General features: G+C 39.2%; 1 long non-coding RNA gene across 1 annotated transcript in view; it reads left to right on the top strand.

Annotated features, from left to right (window-relative positions):
• The first annotated feature begins 426 nt into the window (after positions 1-426).
• LOC102024026 overlaps positions 427-9,951 on the top strand; it is a 16,310-nt gene continuing 6,785 nt past the window's right edge. Inside the window, exons 1-2 of the long non-coding RNA XR_264214.1 lie at positions 427-506; positions 1,636-1,684. This is a non-coding gene — a long non-coding RNA (uncharacterized LOC102024026). The remainder of the gene's footprint in view (positions 507-1,635; positions 1,685-9,951) is intronic.

Genomic DNA, 9,951 nt, shown 5'->3' with positions numbered 1-9,951 from the left:
TGCTGACAACTTGCTGGAGGTAGTGTGCACTGACTGCTGAGTAATTGAAAGAGAGCTGAGTGACGGCCTTTACTGAGTTCCTCGGCTCAGAGGAGGAGAGCAGAGAACTCCAGCTCAGTTGGGGTTTAAGAGAGAGGTGAGCAGACATTCTGAAAATCCTACCCAAAAGGTAGGATCTGCAAACCACCCAGATCTAAGTCTCTTGTGAGTCCTGGAGCACACAGGGGCTGAATTGTTTCAATGAGTCTCGGGCTCCTGTATCCCGGGAGGTAGATACATTGTATCAAGGGAATAGGCTCAGTCCATAGAGGAAGGTAGTTCCGGCTCTGCCAGGAACCAAAAGGCTGAACCTCCAACCCGGACAGAGGGGACCTTGAAAATTCCGTTCCGCTACCGCTGTGAACCTTGGGAAATCCGGGGCACAAAGGTCACTGTGACATCCACTGACCGCGGAGGCGGCTTCCGCTTGGAGCCGTTGGGGTCCAGTTCTGAGGTGCCGGCTTCAGGTGAGGAGAATTGTGGTGGTGGGCTCGGTTAGGGTGCAGTGTGACAGGCTGTGGGGAGTGCGGAAGCGCACTGCAGAGAGAGGGCCTCCATCAATCCAGATCCGTGTCTGTCGTGAGCCTTACTCACTGAGAAGGAATTCCCAGGTGGGGACCGCTGGCCTCAGGAGGCCCGGAGTGCAGAGTCAGAGCCTGTTCTGAGTGCTGGGCTTCAGCGTGGCGGAGTGGATAGGACCTGGGCAGATTGAGGCCAGAATGGGGGCTGAGGGACAACGGGGGAATCCCCACCCCGAGAGAGGTCCCAGAACATTCTAGAAAAGATGCCATGTTCTGCCGTGCACCACGTGATGCAGAATTCCCAGGAGAGCACAGCTTTCAGCTCACAGGGAACGAAGAGGATATCAGAGTCTTACTTTCTTTGAATTCTAAAAGTTAGTGCAGTTCAGTTCAAGGTAACGGGTTGCAGCTTCTATAAGGAGCCTGAAGTCAGCATTAAAATAAGGATTTTGCACTGCAGTAGTAAAGTTTGTTCATGGAAAGAACTATGCAAAACACAAACACTTTAACGACACACAAGGAAGTCACTTGTCATCCCCTATACCTGTGGAAGAGTATGCGGTAGCTAAAAATCATGTGTTGGTTATATAAATTCCGAAGGAGTTAATTTTTATGACCCTCTGTGTAAGTTACTGTTTGCCTAATTTCTTTTTTGGTGAAGTTCTTATTAAGGTACAGGATTGCTATTGATTTTTCTGTTTTGATTTTCTAACCTGCGATGGTACCAAATTTGCTTATTGATGAGTTTGGGGGTTCTTTCATGTAGACGATTAGGTCATGTGCAAATAATGAAAATTTAACTTTTTATTTCCCTCTGTGATCCCTTTCATTTCTTATGATTGCTTGTTCTGGATAAAGTTTTGAGAACTATCCTGAACAGTAGTAATGATAGTGGATGTCTACTCAGGAATAGCAGAGCTTTGCCTTTGCTATGAATTCTACCCCTGGGGTCACAGGGTGTGGTGTCCTTGGATTGCAATGTGCTTGTGCAGGTCTTCAGAGGGGAAGTGTGAGTCTTTGGTCACACTCCAGACAAAGGAGAGCTTCTGTAACCTTGTCCTTCTGTCCAATCCAGGAGTTCCCCAGAAATGCTGTCAGCAATCAAGTTGAGGAATTTGGATGAGGTATGTAAAGCTTTGTGTTGTAATATGGAATGATTGCATTTATTGTGGGAATTCTGTATATTTGCACGGCCTCCTTTCTGTTTTGATCCACTTCCCCTGTCTTTTTTCCCCAAAGGCATTTTTGGATTCCTTTTCTCCTATGTTTGTAGTATGTGATGATCACAGTCCTCATGATGACTTTGTACTCTTTATTTTTGCTTTTTTTATATATTTTGTCCTCATCTAAAAGAAACCAGATATTTAAACGTGTATATCTGGGGGCTAGGGATTTAGCTCAGTGGCAAAAGCGCCTGCCTGGCAAGCGCAAGGTCGTGAGTTCGGTTCCCGGTACTGGAGAAAAACCAAAAAAAAATAAAATAAAATAAAAATAAATGAACGTGTATATCTCATTTATTGCACTTGACAATATATTCTCAATTTGCAACAATTTGCGTGCAAATGATTCAAGTTTATGCTTCTTTATGACAGACTGGTAACCTATTGCTTCTCTCTACCACCCTGTATCCCTTAATCTGTTGCTGGACATACATGCCTTGTCCGAGATTTAGCTCTTGGGAACTGTGCTACTACCCACAAAGTGTGCATAGATCACTGTGACAGGATATTTTTAATTATTCAGGGAAGCTTCTTAAAAGGAAAACATCCTGGTCAAATGTAATTTCTAGTGCTAGTGTTAGACGTCATGTCCATCCCTGTTTTCATAGGGGTTGTACCAGATCAAACTCTCACCAACAGTGAAAAAGGGTTGTTTTTACCTCACAGGCTTGCCAGCATTGGCTGTGGTTTGATTTTTTTGAATATAGCCATTCTTTCTGGAGTGAGAGGAGATTTCAGTGTTGTTTTAGTTTGAATTTCTACTGGGAGGCAATGCTGATCATTTTTTTCCTGAATTTGTTAGCCAAATTTACATCATCTGTCCATTATCTACTCATTTCAGGTGTCCAGTTTTTCACTGGATCTTTCAATTTTGGGGGCCTAGTTTTTGTATATTTTTAAATAATTTTTTAAGTATTTTATTAGTTCAATTTTGCAATTTATACAGTTTACATTTATCTTGGATGTGGTGGCATTCCATTTTACAGATTGTTTCTTCTTTGAAAATCCCCTTCTCCTCCCCTCCCGTCCATCCAATACCCCTACAATCTTTTTCATACTTGTTGATATTATGTCTTAGTTCATGTTATGGCATAGAGTATTCATAGTAATTGGGGGGCCGGGCAGGTAGCACAGCAGCACAGTGCCTGCCTGGTAAGGGCAAGGTCTTGAGTTCAATTCCCAGCATCAATCAACCAATCAATCAATCAATACAGTAACTGAGCTTTTTAGGTTCCTGTTTGTAGGTTCCTGTACATGGCACATCTTTATTTCTCTCATTTCCCTTTCTCTTCCCCCTCACCCCTCATTCTTTTTCCCTTGAATCTCTTCTCTCTTTCAGGAAGTCTGCCCCTTGTGTCTTTCTATCCATCCTTTTCGGTTTTCTTTCTGTGTCCTTTGCCTCAATCAAATAAGTGATACCATCCAGTGCTTAATCTTGTGTGACTGGCTACTTTCACTTAACATTATATTTTCAAGGTGCATACATTTTCCTACAGATGTCTCAAATATGTCATTCTTTATACCCAGGTAGAATTTCATTATATATAGATACATTTGCTTTATCCAGTAATCTGGTGATGGATATACAGGCTGCGTCCAGGATTTAGCTATTTCAAAATGTGTCAATATAAACATAGGTGTGCATGTGTTGCTGTAGTATGATGACTTAAACTGTTTGAGGAAGATACTTGGCAGGGGGAGAACTAGGTCATATGGAATTTCTAATTGCAGTTCTTTGGCAAATCTGCGTGGTATTTAGTTTTTTGTACAAGGAATCAAACTCCAGACTTTGAGCTTGCCAGGCAGGTGTTGCACTGCTCAGCTATATTCCCGGCCCTCTGTACTGTTTTTTATATGGTTGTGCTATTTTGTATTCTCACCAACAGTGCAAGAGGGTTTGTTTCTCTCCACAGCCATGCCAACATTTTTTATTGTTTGATTTCATATCATTGTCATTCTTTCAGAAATAACATGGAATCTTAGCGTTTTCAATTTGCATTTCTATGGTGAGAGATGTTGAATATTTTTTCATCTATTTATTGACTATTTGTTTTTCTTAATCTATGAAGTGTCGGTTCGTTTCTCTGGCCCATTCCTTGACTGAGTCTTTAATTTTAGTTGGTTTCAATATTTGATTTTTGTGTATATTCTAGATATTATTCTTCTCTCTGAGGAGTACCTTCCACAAATTTTATCCCATTCTTTGTCTCTCCACTCTACTGGTTGGTACCTCTGCTGTATAGTGGCTTTTTAGTCTCATACAGTACCCTTAGTTGATTTTTGTTGCTATTTCTTCTTTAATTGAGGTTCAGTTAAACTTATGTCTTCACAAGATGTAAATGTTTTATTTTCCAGAAAGGTTCATTCATTTCACTTGTTGAATAGGTTATCTTTTTTCCACATATGCTTTTGGCCCCTTTCAAACATCAAATAGGTGAATATCACTGAGGAACTTTCTGTATACTGAGTTCTGTTTGAATGATCCATGTTTCTGGTTTGTTTCCATTACTGTGCCATTTTTACCACTGTTATTTACAGTATAGCTGGAAGGTATGTATGGGTGTGCCACTTGCTTTGCTCTTATTTCCCCCACTTGCTTTTGCTACTGGGGGTCTCTTCTGGCTCCATATGAATTTTAGGATTGTTTTCTTGAGATCTGTAATGTATGCTGTTGGTATTTTGATTAAGACTGCAGTGAATCTCTAAAACAGTTTTGGTAGTATCACCATTTTGAAAATATTGGTTCTGCATATCTAGAAGCAAGGGACAACTTTCCATTTTGTGGGTCCTTTTCAATGCCTTTCTTGAGAGTACTGTAATTTTCATCGTAGAGATCTTTCACTTCCTTTGTTGGATCAGTACCTGGATACTTAATTTTTCTTGAGGCAACCGTGAATGTTATTGTTTTCATAATTTTTGTCTAATCCTGTTCACTGTAGTTGCACACAAATGCTAATGATGTTTGTGTGCTAATCTTGTACCCTGCTACTTGGTGATGTTGTTTACTAGCTCTAAGAGTTTTTTTGAGAAGTCCTTGGAACTCCTATGTTGAGTATCTTATTATCTGCAAATAATGCTAATGTGAGTACTTCCTTTCCTATAGGTACCCTTTAATTTCTTTCTCTTGTCTAATTGCTCTGGCTAATGTTTCAAGCACAGTGTTGCATAGAAGAGTCTCTGGTAGATATCTTTGTCTTCTTCCCGATGTTAGGGAGAATACTTTTGCATTTTTTCCCATTTTGTATGATGTTAGCTTTCCATTTGTCATAAATAACTTTTATCACATTGATGCATAGTCCTTCTACGCTTGTCCTCTTCATTTTTCCTTTTGTCTTTTTTAAACAGGTTCTTACTATGCAGTTCAGGCTGGCTTGGAGCTATTGTGTAGCACAGGCTGGTCTCAGAATTTCAATGCTCCTCCTGCCTGAGCCTGCCAAGTACTGGGGTTAAAGGTGTGGGCCACCTCACCTGGCTTTCTTCAGGGTTTTTTTTTTTTTCTTAAATTAGGAAATGTTGTTGGATTTTATTGAATGCCTTCTGCATCTACTCTTGTGATTATATTGGTTATGTCCTTGCTTCTGTTTATATGCTCTATTACATTTGACTTCTGTATGTTGAATCATCTGTGCATCACTGGGATGAAACCTACTTGATCATGATGTATCATGTTTATGATAATGTGCACCATTCTACGTGATAACATCTTATTGAGGATTTTTGCGTTTTTGTTCATAAAGCACATTGACCTGCATTTTCTTTTCTAGTTGGATCTTTTTCCAAGCTTGGGATGAGGATGTTGCTGGCTTCCATAAACTAATTTGGGAGAACTTCATTTCTTTCAATTTTCTTGAGAGCTTGAGAAGTATTAGTGATACAACTTCCTTAAATATTTTATAGAATTCAACAGAGAATACATCAGGTCCTTGGCTTATTTTATTTGATAGAATCATTATTAGAGTGTAAATTGCACTGCTTATTCTTTGGTTGTTTTTTTTTTTTTTTCTGGTACTGGGAATCGAACTCATGACCTTGCACTTGCCAGGCAGGCTCTGTGCCACTGAGCTAAATCCCCAGCCCCTATTCTTCAGTTGTTAAGCATAGCTGTCTTTTTGGGTTTGTTAGCTTTGGTACTTGTATGAGTGTAGGATTCTGTTCATTTCTTCAAAGTTTACTAATTTGTTGGAAAATAATTTTTGAAATAGTTACTATGTTTTGGGTTCTGACAGTGTCTCTTTTCCTTTGAATATTGTCATTTTAAATTGCATCAATGTGAACCTTTCTCTTTCTCTTGGTGAGGACTGCATATTTTATTTATTCCTTCAAAAAACCAATTCTTTGACTCTTTGATTTTTTTAGTTTTTTTTTGTCCTGTTTTCACTGATATTCACTGTCATCTTTATGATTTCCCTCTTTAATTTCCAGTTTGGGCTAGTTTGTTTTTCTTTCTTAAGTATCTTGGGATTTTTCATGAGGCCATTTAGATCAGCTTGCTTTGTTTTCTAATGTGAGCATTGCTTGCAATGAATTTTCCTTTAAGACTGCTTTCATACTATCCCCGAGATTTCATTGAGTTGTACGGTCTTTGTTGTTAGCTTCTGGAAATTTTCAAAATTCTTCTTTGGTTTGTTCTCAGAGTGTTCTCAGTATGTTTGTAATTTTCCAGAGGCTCTTGCCTTTTGGAAATTTCTTTTGATTGATTTCTATATTCATTTCACAATGCTCAGGTGATTTCAATACTTTTCATTTAATTAAGCAGGCTTTGTGGACTAGTATGTGATCTATTTGAAAAAATTACTTGTGCTTCTGAAAAGAATATGTACTAATTTGAAGAGGGGTAGAAACTGTATATAACTATACATATGTTCTAGGATCTGATTCAGCTGTTCAGATTCTTTCTTTGTTTTTTGTTTAGTTGATTGGTCTGTTCAGAAAATGGGGTGTTAAAATCCCCTACTGTGATTGTGTTAATGTTTATTTGAACTTTTAATTTCAGCAGTTCTTATTCTCTAAAGATAGGTGCTCCAGTATTTGCTGCATATATGTTTATCCATGTTATTTCTTCTTGTAGGGATTGTTCCCTTAAATAGTAGGTAGTGAACTTATTTGCCCCTTTCAGTCAGTTTTACCTTGAAGTTTACCATGTATGGATTAGAATTGGTACCTCTGCTTATTTTTGGAGTCCTGGTGCATGAAATGTTGTTTACCATCCTTTAATTTTTTATGTATGAACATCTTTCTGGATTAGATTAGCTTCATGTATGCAATACAATATTGGATTCCAGTTTGCCAGATTGTGTCTTTTGATTGGAGAGTTGAGCTTGTTAACATGGAAAGATATAAATGACATGCTTTGATTAATAAGTACCATTGCCTTTTTCATTTATTTATATCATTTGCTTTTCTGTTCATGTTGCTGGGATTTTTTTTTTTTTGCTGTTCATCAGTTGACCTCACTAGATTCCTTTCTGATTTTAGCTGTATTGAATTCATTGTTTCTGTTGAGAATATTCTTCAGTATTCCCTTTAAAACTGGTTTGGCATTTGTATATCTTCTAAGCTTGTCTATTTTGTAGAAATAGCTTATTTCTCCACCTATTTTGAAGTATTGCATTCATAGGTAAGTTGACTGGGGTTGGACTTTACTTGATTTTAGGATTTGAAGCACTTCACTCCCAGTTCTTCTGGCATTCAGGGTTTGTTCTGAGAAATCTGTTGTGATTCTAGTTGGTTTACCTTTATATGTGTTTTTTTTTGTTTTTCTTTGTCTGATTTTAAAATTCTACTGTTTTTTTTTTTTTTTGCTGGATACCTATGAATTTAGTGTAGATTTTCCACTTCTCATAATTTCCTGGGATTCTATAAGCATCACCTACCTGTATTTTAAGCTCTTTTCTTACATTTGGGAAATTGTCTTTCTTAATTTCTGTAAGTATGTTAGTGAATACATCTGTGCTACCTTCTCCATCGTCCTTGACTCTAGTTAGTCTTACGTTGGTCTTGTTGTTGCTGTCAGTAGCTGGTTGTTAGTCGTCTCTTATTTTCTTTTTTGCCCTACTTTGAGATGGTTATCATAATTCAGTATTGTGCCCCCAGTATCATACACTTTGTCAACACATTGGTCATTTCTGCAGTGCAGGAATACTGTACTGTTTATATTTTAGATGTTTCACTTTGACATCTTTTGGAGGATTCCCTGTCCTTGTTAAACATGTCATTCTAATTGTGAACTGTTTTCCTTAGCTTGTCAAGTTTGTTATCTATTTCCTTGAAATTCACCGTGGGCATATTGAGTATAATTTCTTTAAACTTTTGCTTCTATGAAATTCATCGAATTTCTTCATCCCTTGTAACTTCTTCTATGAGCTAACTTAAGTGATGTTGACTCTGTCCCTCAAAAGAAAGGCTTCTATTTATAACAGCATCCTCAGATTCAATCTTACAGCACCTCTATATGATAGTCCTTGCAGTTACTCCCTCCCTGTTGTCTGTTCTTTATGCACAGTGTGAGTGTTTATTACTTGTGGTAGCTCTACTGTGAGGGAGGTGAGGAGAGGTGTGAGAATAGGGGGATTTTGAATCAGTAGTGTTAGGCACTAAGGGAAAAGTTTGAAAGGGAGACTAGTGGTAGATGAGAAGAAAAAATTCATGTGGTGGCTGATTTTATTGTAATGCTGTTAGCTGAGTTGAAGTTTTATTATTCTGAGTTTTCAGAAGATATTTAGTGGGGGCAAAGGCGAGATATGACAGAAAGAGCATTCACTTTGTGATTGAGAAAAGCTATGCGGTTTTCACAGTTTACTTACTGGGAGACAAAAAAAACTAAATAAGATGTGGAAGAACAAAAGGCTCAGGGCAGGGAGGATCAAGGAATTACACTACTGAAGATAGGAGTGACTGACTTTGATGGGGCTAAGTATGCTGAATTTAAGTGCTTGGGTGTCCAGATGTTGCAGCATAAGCCTATAATGTCAACACTCAGGAGGCTGAGGAAAGAGGATCACTGCGAGTTTGAGGCCACTCAGAGCTACATAGTGAGTCTAGGTCATCCTGAAGTGCATAGTGAGAGCTTATCTCAAAAAGAAGGAAAAAAAGAACATTGGGAACAGGAGGCATTATGTGTTTGGAAAAAAGAATAAAGAAGTATGTAAGTAATATTGTCTCAAGGGGTTAAGGTGAAGGAACTAAAGAACTGAGATGAGGGAGGGACCCAAGATGCCTATTAAATCAGAGCTAATGCGCAAACCAATATAAAAGAATGAAAACCTAAAAAACACATGAGACCATAGAAGAACATAACACCACCCACATTGCTAAATAACTCAAGAAACATACAAATACTTAAACAAATGAGATGCCCGAGGGAACACAGACTAGCTATATCTAAGAGATTTTGCATGTGTGATTCTCAGAGAGCTTCTGTGGCAGAGTCTGAGTGCGCACACCCCAACTACCTCTCTGATCCCTGCACTCTAAAACTGAAGTTAACTCAGACTCAGGACCTCCTTCTGCCAGGTTGCAGCGGTTCTCACAGAGTATGATTCAGTCTGATTTCTTGAGTTAACAACTTTTGCTGTCTCTCACCCTGAGTATGATGGTGGATTTGGCAGAAAGGATCACTGGCACTAAATTGTCCACTGAGGAGTATTCCTATGGAATCTATTCTGCTATAGCAGTAACTGGCTAGTCTGTTACAATGGTGTCTATGGGAGTAGCTGAGAAATAACACACCGTAAGACTCTGTTCAAGGGCTCCCTTTAGCAGTGGGAACATGGTGGCGATGTGTACTTCCAATCCTGTGTGTGACTCAGGCTGAAACGTGTGAGGATGCAGCAACCATTCTGTGATCACCAGTCCCCATGTTTCAGCAGGACTTCCCCAGTCTGCTCTCTAACTCCCAGGGGTCTCCTATGACAGTCCTTCCCTTGCTCACTCTGGGAACCTGACAGTGGGGAGGAGCTAATGGACTGCTGACAAACCAGGGTTCAAAGTCCCAGCCCTTCTCTACAGTCACTTCCCTCACAGCTCCACTTCCGTGTCCTGTGTCAGAGGGTGCTTGCAGTGCACTCACTCACCAAATCTTGAATCTGGAGGGCCACCCTGGAAGCAGTGTCTCGTGTTCTTCTTACTGTGTCCAACTGCACAAGCCTCTGCAGGTCCTGATGCAGTTCTCT

Source organism: Chinchilla lanigera, unplaced genomic scaffold (genome assembly GCF_000276665.1).
Source record: "Chinchilla lanigera isolate Chin_1 unplaced genomic scaffold, ChiLan1.0 scaffold00097, whole genome shotgun sequence".
In the NCBI taxonomy this organism is placed as follows: Eukaryota; Metazoa; Chordata; class Mammalia; order Rodentia; family Chinchillidae; genus Chinchilla; species Chinchilla lanigera.
This window is presented reverse-complemented; position numbering and strand designations above follow the sequence as displayed.